Source organism: Drosophila suzukii, chromosome 3, assembly GCF_043229965.1.
Source record: "Drosophila suzukii chromosome 3, CBGP_Dsuzu_IsoJpt1.0, whole genome shotgun sequence".
Classification (NCBI taxonomy): Eukaryota; Metazoa; Arthropoda; class Insecta; order Diptera; family Drosophilidae; genus Drosophila; species Drosophila suzukii.
In genome coordinates, this window is record NC_092082.1 from 35175356 (window position 1) to 35188827 (window position 13472).

Genomic DNA, 13472 nt, shown 5'->3' on the forward strand with positions numbered 1-13472 from the left:
GCGGTCATTGGTTGTACGATGGTCGCGAAGCTAGGGACGAACCTCCGATACCATGAGGCCATCCCGATCCATTGGCGGAATTCCTTCAGGTTGGTGGGGGTCTTCAACCCATTAATCGCGGACACTTTCACGGGGTCAGTCTGAATCCCTTCACCGCTGATCACATGACCGAGGTAAACCAGTTTTTGCTTGAAGAAAGTACACTTCTTTGGATTTATCCTCAAATTTGCCGCCCGCAATCTGCGGAACACTTCGGCGAGGTTAACGAAGTTTTGTTCCTCTGTAGCGCTAATGACAATAATGTCATCTAAATAAGCGAAGGTGACCGGCTCCATCTCCGCCCCGATTACGCTATCCAGAGCACGTTGGAACGTGGCACTGGCGGAGTGCAGCCCAAAGGGCATGACCTTCCATTGGTATAGTTCCCGACCTGGAACGGTGAAGGCCGTGTATTGGCGACTACCCCTGGCCATGGGTATTTGCCAATAGCCGTTTTTCAGATCCAACGTAGAGATGTACCGTGCGTGATGCAACTTCTCCAGGATGTGATTGATCCTCGGGACCGGATAGGCGTCGGGCACCGAGTGTGCGTTCAACTGTCGGTAGTCAACGCACATGCGCCAATCGCCAGCCTTTTTCTTCACCAAAACGATTGGTGCGCTGTGTGGGCTCCTGGAAGGCTCGATGGCTCCGGAGCGGAGCAGCTCGTCTTCTTGGGTATCGATGACATGTTGCATCGCGGGGTTCCTGGGACAATACCTTTGCTTCAATGGTTTATCGTCGCGCATGACGATACGGTGTTCGGCGACATGCGATACCCCCTGGAGACTCTCGAACAAAGCTAACTCCCGGTCGATGAAGCTTTGTTGCCCCAGGCTCAAAGGTACGATTTGTCGCTCTTCGTCGTGCTCTCCCACTTCCATCCCTACGGGTATCCGAGTGTCGTCTGTCGCAGCCGTGGCCCGCGTAGGCGTCGGGCTGAGAACCTCTGGACCTCCTTGTCTGGCATTCCCCAATTGGACCTTAAACTTGACAGGGCGTACTGCTTCTCCTCGATCGTCCCCCGGTGGTATGAGCACTGGGAGTAACAAGGGATCGCCTACCGCTTGTGGCTCAGGCTGCAAGTCAAGGGTGGCTTGAGGAAATCCATCCCAAGTATCCACTCGATCCAACATGGTGGGCATCACCAACGTGACCGGAGCTCGCCACAATTTCGTCACGTCCAGACAGACCGATCGGCCAACGCTATTCTAGTGACCACATCCCGAACCTCGCCGGCGCGGGCGAGTGAGTTGAGTTCGTCTTTTCGGCGAGCATATATCCAGCGAACTCCTACACCAGGGCTTTTGATAAAATCGGTTTCTTCGGACTCACCGTCTGATTCCTTAGGGGTACTCATTGTCTTGTTTTCCTGGGCGGACTTCCTTCTTAAATCCTCCTATTCCTTCCCGACTCTGGGTAGGGGCAGTCGTCTCGACTCTCCGGGCGACTCTTCCCTCTTCACGGTGGTTCTTTAGGCCACTTGGATAAATGTCCAGCTAGTCTCGGCGTCCCTGTTCGGGCGCCACTTGTACGGATGCTTTCTCGGGCGGGATACAGATCTCAGTCGGATCCAGAGTCCTTTACAAGAAAATTTGTAAATCACCGAAACGCCGGACTAGGGGGATCCACTCCACAGGGGAACGGGTAACTTTGAGGGGAGTCTTCATCAAAGGTCCTTATTTACGTCGAAGAAAAGCATATGACGTTGGTTATGCAGAATCCGATTTCTGGGCTGCGACCTAACGGGCTGGCCGGAGTCTTGCACTTCGCGTCAGAGGCGAAAAATCCACCGGGCTGGACCTTCAGGCGAGGCCAAGCCGGGAGATTACCTTGCGGGCGTAAGTCTTGGGTTTCGCGTCGGAGGCGCAAAATCCACCGGGCTGGACCTTCGAGCGAGGCCAAGCCGGGAGATTGCCTTGCGGGCGTGTCTTGGGTTTCGCGTCGGAGGCGAAAAATCCACCGGGCTGGACCTTCGGGCGAGGCCAAGCCGGGAGACTACTTTGCGGGCGTAAGTCAGCACGAGGGCGGGGCCGCGCACAAGCCCCAGGATGGCGAAGGAGCTAGGATTGTGGATAAGGCAGGAAGGGTGTCCACGCGCAAATCCCAAAACTACGGAGGCGGCGGGATTGTGGATACGGCGGGAAGGGTGTCCACGCACGAATCCCAAAACTACGGAGGAGACTGGGAAAGTAGGCTTGCGGATACGGCGGGAAGGGTGTCCACGCACGAATCCCAAAACTACGGGGGAGACGGGAAAACTAGGCTTGCGGATACCGCGGGAAGGGTGTCCACGCACGAATCCCACAACTACGGAGGAGACAGGAAGACTAAGCTTGCGGATACGGCGGGAAGGGTGTCCACGCACGAATCCCACAACTACGGAGGAGACAGGAAGACTAGGCTTGCGGATACGGCGGGAAGGGTGTCCACGCACGAATCCCAAAACTACGGAGAAGACGGGAAAACTAGGCTTGCGGATACGGCGGGAAGGGTGTCCACGCACGAATCCCACAACTACGGAGGAGACAGGAAGACTAGGCTTGCGGATACGGCGGGACCCTCCCTCGTTTTCCGGCTTTTTCCTCTAATCGGGACTTCTAATATTTTCCTACTACTGGTATTTTAGCTCCTTTGCTTTTCTAGTATTTAACATGTCTTGATGAACTATCGGTTGGCGTTGCCAACAGGCAGAAGGAAGCGGTTCCGACCCCACAAAGTATATATATTCTTGATCAGGATCACTAGCCGAGTCGATCTAGCCATGTCCATCTGTCCGTCTGTCTGTCTGTCCGGATGAACGCTGAGATCTCGGAAACTATGGGAGCTAGGCTATTGAGATTTGGCGTGCAGATTCCTGAGCTTCTTACGCAGCGCAAGTTTGTTTCAGCAAAGTGCCACGCCCACTCATACGCCCACAAGCCGCCCAAAACTGTGGCTCATACAGTTTTGATGCTAAAATAAAAATTTTAACTGAAATGTATTGTTCTCATCAAACTGCGAAAACCTGTGACGCCCATAATTTTCATGCTAGATAAAAAATTTTAGCTGAAATGTATTGGTCTCGTCAATACCTATCGATTGATCCAAAAAAAAATATGCCACGCCCACTCTAACGCCCATAACGCTTAAATCTGTATACCGCCGGTAGGTGGCGCATTTTAATATCGCTTTGCTGCTTGCATATCTTTATTTAGCTGAGTAACGGGTATCTGATAGTCGAGGTACTCGACTATAGCATTCTTCCTTGTTTTTTAATAGAAGGACAATTACAAGCGGAAAACAAATTATTTGTAAAGGTGTGAAAAAGAAACGATTTCTACAGACTTTTTTGGGAGTCGTCAGCTCATTAATATCGAGGAAATGGGCTGTCGGTCATTAAACAGGTTTAAAGGAAACCGGTTTCCCCATTAAGAAACACACCTGAAGGGCGGGTTTTGTGCTCTTAACAATGCATACATTATTTTGACATTTTTTAAAAGTAGCTTCAAAACAATAAAATAATTTTTATACATTATTTTAAAGTTGAGACTAGATGTGTAAAGATGTGCAAGAAAACAAATTTAACCAAATGAAGTTTCATGAGGAAATTGACCAATTTATTAAATAATTTAAAGGACAGATAATTGGTCCGTATTTTCAATACCTTCTAAACACAATTTCTATGTTCATGAATCGAGGTGGACTCAGACTCTCAGAACTATGAATTTTGGTGAACACTTTACATTTTGTAATCCTGAATTGACGTCGGAAAAGTACGCCTGCCTCTTCTATGCAAATCGCCGGAACGAAGCCAAAAAATTAATTTCAATATATAATAAAACATGGTCGCAATACAAAAATGAATGAATGAATGTATTATTATGCTACAAAATAAACTTCTGACCTTTTATTTCGAGTTAAAATTACAGATACGGAGAATGAAAAATATTTCCTTGACTGAGATATGTCGGCTTCTTGCGAATAGTTGCGCGGTCGTGATTTCAACCCTTATGGGAACGTATTAGAGCTAGTAGTCAGCCGTGTGATCGTTGGCGAGAGGCCCATGATCTTGTCAATGGGCGTGCGCCTTCAGAGTTGTGCATGTGTCCCTTTTATTCCGGTCAGGTAATTGAGAGGTGCGCATGTTCGGGTAGCTCTTGCTTGACATGCCTTTTATGACATGTTTATGACCCATTTGTGGAAAGGAGAGAATCTTAGACAATTTACCAGTTAAACGTTCTGGGGCGGAAAGAAAAATGTGTATTTGAAAATATTCCACACCTTAGAATCATTAACTTGTGAGATTTATTTTATTGGGGCTAGCAACACCTGTGATAATGAGGCAAAAGGGTACGTGATCACACCTTTCCCCAACATGATGGGATATGTTCCTCTAAGATTACAACCTTTGGATAATATGGTTGTGCGACCTTCTTGACATTTTTATGACTTCAAAGGCCATTAAAATCAGTTAATTTATTGAATTATGCTAATTGTCCTAGAACCCGCATATGTTAATGTGGGGGGGAAGGGGGCCGGTGGCCATTAATATGCTAATTGTCCCAGAACCTGTCTTTCCCAACTACTTGCGTTACATCTAAGACAATCAATCATACAAAATCCAGATTTGTATGTGTTGCCAAGCGAAAGTTTTCTTCAAGTTCAAGGACATATCACAAAAGTTGATGATAAAATCGAAACCACAATAGCTCTATTGAATAACTGTATGGCGTATCTATTTAGTGTAACACGAAATGAATTGAATGGTATTGAAATTGATCGAACACGACATTTGGGTGTAACAAGCGATTTAAAAAATTATTTATCAATTAAACAAAATCAAGAACACTTGCTCGAAAATTCTGGATGGTCCACCGCAGACAATTTAAAACTTGAAAGAGGAAACTTTAATTTTTGCGTGCCGTTGAACCTGTTACTTGGATTTGCTGAAGACTACAATAAAATACTGGTCAATGGGAAACACGAGCTAGTTATATTTAGAGGAAAAAATAACGATGATGTTTATAAGAGCACTGCTGAAGCTTTTACAATGAGTCAATTGAAATTGACGATTTCGAGCATTGTTTGGAAAATGCCTCATGTACAATTGTCTGATGCTTATAAATTTAATGTGATAAACAAACAAACGCCATTATTGATTCCCTTCAGGAGTTGGGATATATATTATAACCCAGTATTTCCACAGACTACTACATTTATTAGGAGTGTTAAATTAGCTGCTGGAACTGAACGCCCTCGCTTTGTAATTAGCGCATTTAAAAACAAAAAGAAGTTCATTGTGATTTAGTCGATGTGAAAGTATATCTAAATTCTGAAGTATATCCGTATGACGGATTAAATCAAAATTTCACTTAGATAGATATGCACTATTATACGATATGTATATTAATTTTTAAAAAAGTTACTACGGCTGTGAGTCACAACCGTTATTTTCGCTAGAGACTTATACAAATAAGGCTCCCATTATTGTATTAGATGTATCGCATCAAAATGAAGCAGTAAAAAGCGGACCCATTGATATTCGAATTGAGATTAAAACACAAAGTAATATCCCTCCAAAAACATCTGCATACTTGTTCTCATACGACCGCAAATAGGGTGAATAACTATGATAATCTTTCTTTATTATTGAATTATCAATAGTCGGTTTCTCGAGCACGTTAATTATATGAGACATTTTTTCTTAATTTGAATCCTAAACTCAATAAAAAATTTTTATTGCACTCCGTTAACGGGACTTGTTGTTGTTGTTGCTGTTGTTGTTGTTGTTGTTGTTGTCGAGTAGCTAATCTGTTCAACGTTGGTAAAGCGAGTGAGGGTGAATTAAGTGATAATGCCTTTTTATAGACGTTGTTGTTGTTGTTGAATATAATTTTTTTTTTATATTGGTTTTAAATGCAATCCTTTTGTAATTATTTCACCGCGAAAATTAATCAGATTACCGTCTTGATCACAGATTTTTAAAGTTATCGAATGTATTTCTTTTGTGTTTACTGGTAGATATATAACATTTTGTGGTACCTCAGTTATTTTATATCCAGGACTAACGACAAGCGCAAACTGATGTAGTGTGTGTGCTGTTTCGTTGTTTATATATGTTCCATTTATAATATTGCATTGTACACAAATGGTATTAATTTTTGTGATATCAATTGCCTTATCAGAAGTATGTAATGTATTAATACTTAATGTATTCGAAGTGAGTCCCAATAAAGAGCCGATTGGCTTCTTCTAATTGAAATATATTTCATCAGTTGCAGAGAAAATTTCCGATTGCAAAGTGTTATATTGTTTGTAACTAGATAAATTTTTTTTTTTCTTTGTTAACTTTGTATATTTTCGCGTCAATAGGTCATTAATGTCGCTGTCATTAATATCGCCAATACGAATTAAATTATTGCCTACGTCAACGTTTGGAATCGAATTATAGGTGTCCAGACTGATTAACGCACACTGATAGTTCTGATCAAGTTCAATTGGAGGAAAATAATCTGCAACAAGTACTGACGTATTACCTGTTAGTGTTAATGTTATCGACATCTTAACGGCCCGGGAGGGAATGAAATGTTTATAGGCTTTACACATACACATATAATATGCTGTGTGTGTGTGTGTTTACAAATCATTCCAGGAATTATGCTCTGATGAGAATCCTACCCATTTAACGAATGCTCTACCATTTTGACGTCTAATAACCTTCTCCACTAGAAATGTATCGGGAAATTTAGTTTTCATCAACTCATATTCGTAAAATCCTCCTTTAATATCATTTCCTTGATAATCTTTCAATATATACGTAATGGGATTGGTATTTTGTATCCGTATGATTTGTAATATCTCAGTTGTCCAGTTTGGAGTATAACCTTTTTCGAACACATGTTTATATTTACTTATTCGCACATAATCGTCAACTTTGAATTTTGGTGTATGAGTGATTTTCAGATGATTGTAAACGGTTTGGAGGAGTAATTCTTCATTTAGAAAACTTACATCGTTTGGCGCCATCAGAATTGTTTTATGGTATGTGTTATTATATTTTGCAATCAATGCCTTATAGATATTAATCCATTTGTAGCTACCTTGATAGCTGAACTCTTTCCACATCATATTTTTGATGGTTCTATTAAATCGTTCAACGATGCTGGCTTTTAAAATACTATACGTTGAATAATGATTAATATGATTTAATTTTTTGAAATGTCTTATTGAAAAATTCTTTGCCATCATCTGTTTGACGTTTTTCGGTTTTCTTTGTGCGTCATAAAAAATGTTTTTCATACTTTTTGTGACGCTGTCTCCTGTTTTCCAACAGCCCATGCTTGCTTCGAAAACGTGTCAATAACAGTTAAAAGATAACGATATCCCTTTTTATATAATTAATAGGGTATCATTTCAACTAAATCGGCTTGCCATAAATCATCTATCCCCTTCATTATCACACGTCGTCTGATAAAATTGTTTCGTCCTTGTCTATGCAACTCTTCGGTGAGTTGTCTTTTATCCGCATTCAAGTTGTTGTTGTTGTCACTCATTTTTTTACTTTCAATACCTTTAACCATAATGGGGAACTGTACTCTAATTCTTTTCACCTCATCCGTAGGTAGCTTTGTATAGAGTAATTTAAAGAGAACGTCCTCAAGCCGTTGAATATGTTCTTCTAATCGCTCTATATACTTAGTATAAATATCTTGAGAGTAGTCCTCTAAGGCTAATTTTATAAAATTCGCACTTTCAGTGACATCTGAATGAAGGTTTGCTTCTAATGTAATTATTTTGCTTTTCATAACATTTATGCTCTGTCTCAGGCTGTTTAAATCAATGTCCGTTTTCTCTTGTCGATTTAAGATATATTTTTTTAGACTTGAACCGCTTCCTCCTCCTCCTCCTCCGGACGACGAGGAATTCGAGCTTTCACCAAATTTATTAATCTGATTCATTTTATTATATTTGCCTCTCTAAGTTCTTCTATAATGGATATAATTTCGTTTTTGTGATTGGTATTTCCAACACTCTCGTATGCTAATAGTAATCGCAATCTCTCGATTAATTCATTCGGATCATCCCAATACTTGTATCCTCTATCCTTTTTGGAGCAAGATTTTGTTGTTGTTGCTGCTGCTGCTGCTGTTTGTGTTGTAAGCAAGAAACCTTTACCAATAAGTTGTGTTTTCGGTTTGAATAGATTTTTTATAATATGCTGATATTTAAAGGATTTGGACCCTTTAACTTGAGAACTATTCTGGTATTTTCGTTTGTGTGCGTTTGTTCTTAACAGAACATTTCGATAATTTTTCAAGTCCAGATTTGAATAATGCGCGGGCTTCGTGTGAAATAGCAATTGAAATAGACCAGGAGTCAATTTCCATTTTTCCTTATCAATAATAATTGTATTATTATTATTATATTTCAATTTACTATACCATCGAAATACCATTCACCATTTTCATTTATATTCAGACCATACAGCATACAGTCCATAACTTTTCTCTTGATTGCAATTGGTTTCTCCTTTTTGATCACATTGTTGTTGTTTTGTTGTTGTTCTTCTTTTATTGAAAAAATTTTTGCAACTACTAATGAAAATACTATAAATATTTGAGTATATATTTCGTTTTTGTTTAATATACGATTGTCATCGAAACAGAATAGTCATAAAACAAACATACACGAACACACACACACACACATACAGAAATGCAAATACATAAATGTAATAATTCAAATAACAAAATAAATAACGCGTATAAATTATAAACATAAATTAAATTCATATCAGTATCGAATTAGTAGTGGAATCGTTAACAACTTGATTACCAATCTACCAATTGAACTTCATTTGCCAGGATATCAATTTTGTGGATCAGGCACAAAACTTGTGGAGCGCTTGAAATATAGACAAAGGGATGAATCCGCTAGATGCAGCGTGTCGAGAGCACGATATTGCATACTCACAATTCAAAGACTTGAAAAATCGTCATCAGGCCGATGATATATTAGCTGAAAGAGCGTGGGAACGTTTTAAAGCAAAAGATAGCGGTCTAAAAGAACGTTCTGCTTTTTGGTTTGTGACAAACGCTATAAAAACAAAAGTTAAGTTCGGCCTAGGTATGACTATGAACAAATCTCGTCGACGTCAACGTAAGAGGAAATCAGCTAGTAATAAAAAACAACGTCGACGTCAAACAAAAAAAAAATCATTCGCAAGCATTGTGAGCCAAACGAGACGAATTTTGAAACGAATAATTCCTACGAGTATCGATGAAGCAATTCAGATATCTCAGCAATCAATCCCACCAAGTTTTCAACGAGGTCAACGACGACGACGAGGTCGACTGGGTCTAGCGAACAATATCTCCAATATTCCGAGGGTGATACCATTACCAAAAATTGGTAGATTCCAACCGTTGATACCAATATTGACTGCACTTGGTGCACTTGGTGGTCTTGCTAGTGGTGGATCCGCTGTTGCTAAAGCAATAAACGCTGTCAAAAATGGAAAAGAACAATTAGCCGAAGCGACACGTCATAACCGCTATATGGAATCAATTGCGATGGGAAAAGGACTTTTCCTGAAGCCATATTCAGCAAAAAACTAATAGATGTGCTACCCAAACAAGCACTTATCGATATTAATTTAATTGATTTTGGTAAACAGCATTTTAGACACATTCGTGGTGTTTTTATGCGTGATCGTCTCTCCAAGAAACCATGGACCAACGAATGTGGGATAATAAATTTAGATAACGAAAGTGGTGGTGGCACGCATTAGGTAGCATATTTCAAGAACAGAAATTATAAAGAATAATATGATAGTTTTGGCGATTTGCAACCGCCCATTAAAATTGTGAAATATTTAAAACCACCCATTGAATATAACTATAGAAATGAGCAAAAATTCCATACATATAACTGCGGTCATTTATTTTTGAAATTTTTATTTCGAAAAAATAAAATGTAATATATTTGCATTAAAAAAAATACATTTTTTTTTTTCAGCATAACTTCGTAGGCTATGTCTTTATGACCCCATGCAAGGGTGTCTATATTATTCTCTTTTATGTAGCGCATATCATCTAAATAGTTTAGGGTGACTTTTGTACATTTGATGTAATTTCGATTTAAATAGTTACATTGTTCCAACTTGCTTTATTTTTTTATACAAGCAATCTCGAAAATCATTAATAGTTAATTTTGACGTCACACTCGCCTTTACTCCGTTAATTTTTTTGATCTCCGTTGTTTCAGCATTATTTATAAATAAATAAATTTTTTTATAATATTCCCCCTGCATTCATCTTTCATCATACCAAATTTTTTTTTCTTTATCAATGGTAATTTAAAAATATTATCTTTATCATATTCTGAAGTATCGAAATGCTGATCAATTTCAAAACGAATGTCATCATAAAAATCTATAGTCTTAATATCATAGATAAAAGAATCAGTATCCATATACATTAAATTAATATTTTCTTGATATTTCGCCTTCATATAGCCCTAGTGAAACTTGTACATTTTAAATTTTGATATCTCTAGAACGGTGAAGCCAATATACACAGGCTTATCATAGAGAACATGCACTTTCTATACCCCTTACTCGTAGAGTAAAAGGGTATACTAGATTCGTCGGTAAGTATGTAACGTTTTCAACCCCATAAACTATATATATCGAGTATAAAATATATACCGAGTCGATCTAGCCATGTCCGTCTGTCCGTCTGACCGTCTGTCCGTCTGTCTGTCCGTCCGGATGAACGCCGAGATCTCGGAAACTATAAGAGCTAGGCTCTTGAGATTTGGCGTGCAGATTCCTGAGCTTCTTACGCAGCGCAAGTTTGTTTCAGCAAAGTGCCACGCCCACTCTAACGCCCACAAACCGCCCAAAACTGTGGCTCCTACAGTTTTGATAAAAATTTTGACTGAAATGAATTGACCTCATCAATACCTATCGATTGACCTAAAAAAAGTTTGCCACGCCCTTTTTAATGCCCACAAACCGCCCAAGCCTGTGACGCCCACAATTTTCATGCTAGATAAAAAATGTTATCTGAAATGTATTGGGCTCGTCAATACCTATCGATTGATCAAAAAAAAGTTTTCCACGCCCACTCTAACGCCCATAACGCTTTAATCTGTCTACCGCCGGTAGGTGGCGCATTTTAATCTCGCTTTGCTGCTAGCATATCTCCATTTCCCTTTGGTCCCTTTAGCTGAGTAACGGGTATCTAATAGTCGCGGTACTCGACTATAGCGTTCTTGCAAAGAAATCATCGGCTAATTGTTATATATCTTTAAAATTAAATTTTGAGATAAGTGCCCTAGCTCCCAATTTTTTACCATCACTCTCCCACATGGACACTAATTTAATTGATTTCCTCTTGTCAACATTCTCCATAGTCTTGCCATAGACTGCATTGTTTAGCAGTTGGAAAAAATTCTTTTCAAAATCATTAACAGCCACTGTTCTGTGATGATTGTTGCAATCAATATATTTTTTAAGCCAATCAGATTGATCAAATTGTAATATTCGATGAATTTTTTTTTAAATCAGTCCATGCCGAAGACATTGCTGTAAATTTCTATGGTGAATTATATAATTATATTTGTTTGTAAAGTCTGCAATCATCTTTGATTGTTGCATATTTTCATTTTTTTGCTTTGCGAACAAAATGGTAAGTCATTGTGCTGGCTGTGTAAGTTTTCAGTGTATTCCAAATCTACCTCTAAAGTATAACCAATTGATTGATCATCTACGCACGTGTTTAAATCAAAATTTTCAAAATTTCCCTTTTCTGTTTTTTCTAGCCATTTAAAATTTTTATAGGGAATAGCTTGTGACATAGCATAATTTGATAATTTGATTCTTTCTCACAGTCGTAATCGTTATTTAGATATTTGTTATTTGCAATAGAATGACGTTTACTACATTTAACAAGACCGCCTCTAATACCTTTCATTATAAAATTATACAAATCAATTTCAGTGAGAAGTTCTAGTTCAATTTTAGTTGTCTTCAACATAGCATCCCATGATAGACCAGGGGTTTGTATAATATTGACAAGGATCTAAATTATAAATTTTTTTACATATTTTTCTAAAATTCTCAAAGACATCACATAGCCAACAGCACATCTACCTTCAAATATGACAATAAATAATCTAATAAATTTGCACACTCGAAGGCATTCCAAACGTTTTGAGCGTGCTGATAACTCTCTTCAGAACAGTGTCTATCAGTTAATTGATTATAAAAATTTTCGCGCGACGGTAATTGTATATCTGCTAAGCGTACAATTGAATTAAATAGCTATACGGAAATATGCCTTTACTTTTAACCATTTGAAGTTTGTTCGAGTCCGTGAAAAATGACTTTTTTGTGGTTAGATTTTCTTCATTTAAATAACTGGCTAAGCTGGAAGACATAAATCTAAATGAATCTAAAAATCGAAGTTCTAACATTTCATTGGGACTATTATAAATTTTCTTTGAGATCGAAATATAAAACTCTTTGTTTAGCGGAATTATGGAAATTTCACCAAGAATTTTAATTAATTCTTTCACAAATAAATGAGCATCGTATGCCGAGAGATTATGGAAAAATATTGGGAAAAATTTTGCTAATCTATAGTTTAAATTGCAATTATTATGAGCTACACCTCTATATTTGCCTGTTAAGTGACAATGATCTAGAACTAAGATGAACAATGATTCCAAACTACTTATAGTTCGGCTGCTTGGTCAAATTCTAACTACCCTAATCCCTTAAATAAGGCAAATTGTATCTTTACCCCTGAAATTAAGGAAATTTCTCTCGTAAGTGACTTAGAAAAAACAACGCCAACTTATTCCCCCGGTCCTGATGGACTCCCCGGGTGTGTGCTTAAGTTTTGTACGTCAACCATATGTAAACCGATTCTTAAACTTTTTAATTTGTCTATTTCATCGTCAGTTTTTCCTACTATCTGGAAGGACTCTTTTATCATTCCACTTCACAAAAAGGGTGCGAAGGCGGATGCCCAGAATTACAGAGGTATTTCTAAATTGTCGGCAATTCCTAAAGCATTTGAACGTATTATTACTTCTCATTTGCAACATTTATGTTCCTCGCTAATATCACCGTGTCAGCATGGTTTTGTTAAGCGAAGATCGACTACCACCAACCTTCTGGAATTGTCATCTATTGTAATAAATGGATTTAAGAATAAAATGCAGACTGACGTTATATACACTGATTTTAGTAAGGCCTTTGACTCTGTCAACCACTCTCTTCTCTTATTCAAATTAAATCAGCTTGGGTTTCCATGTAATCTATTAACTTGGATTTCAAGTTATTTGAATGGTAGGACTCAGAGGGTTATATTCAAGAACGCTGCCTCAAAACTGATCTATGTGATATCTGGAGTGCCTCAGGGTAGTCATTTGGGCCCTTT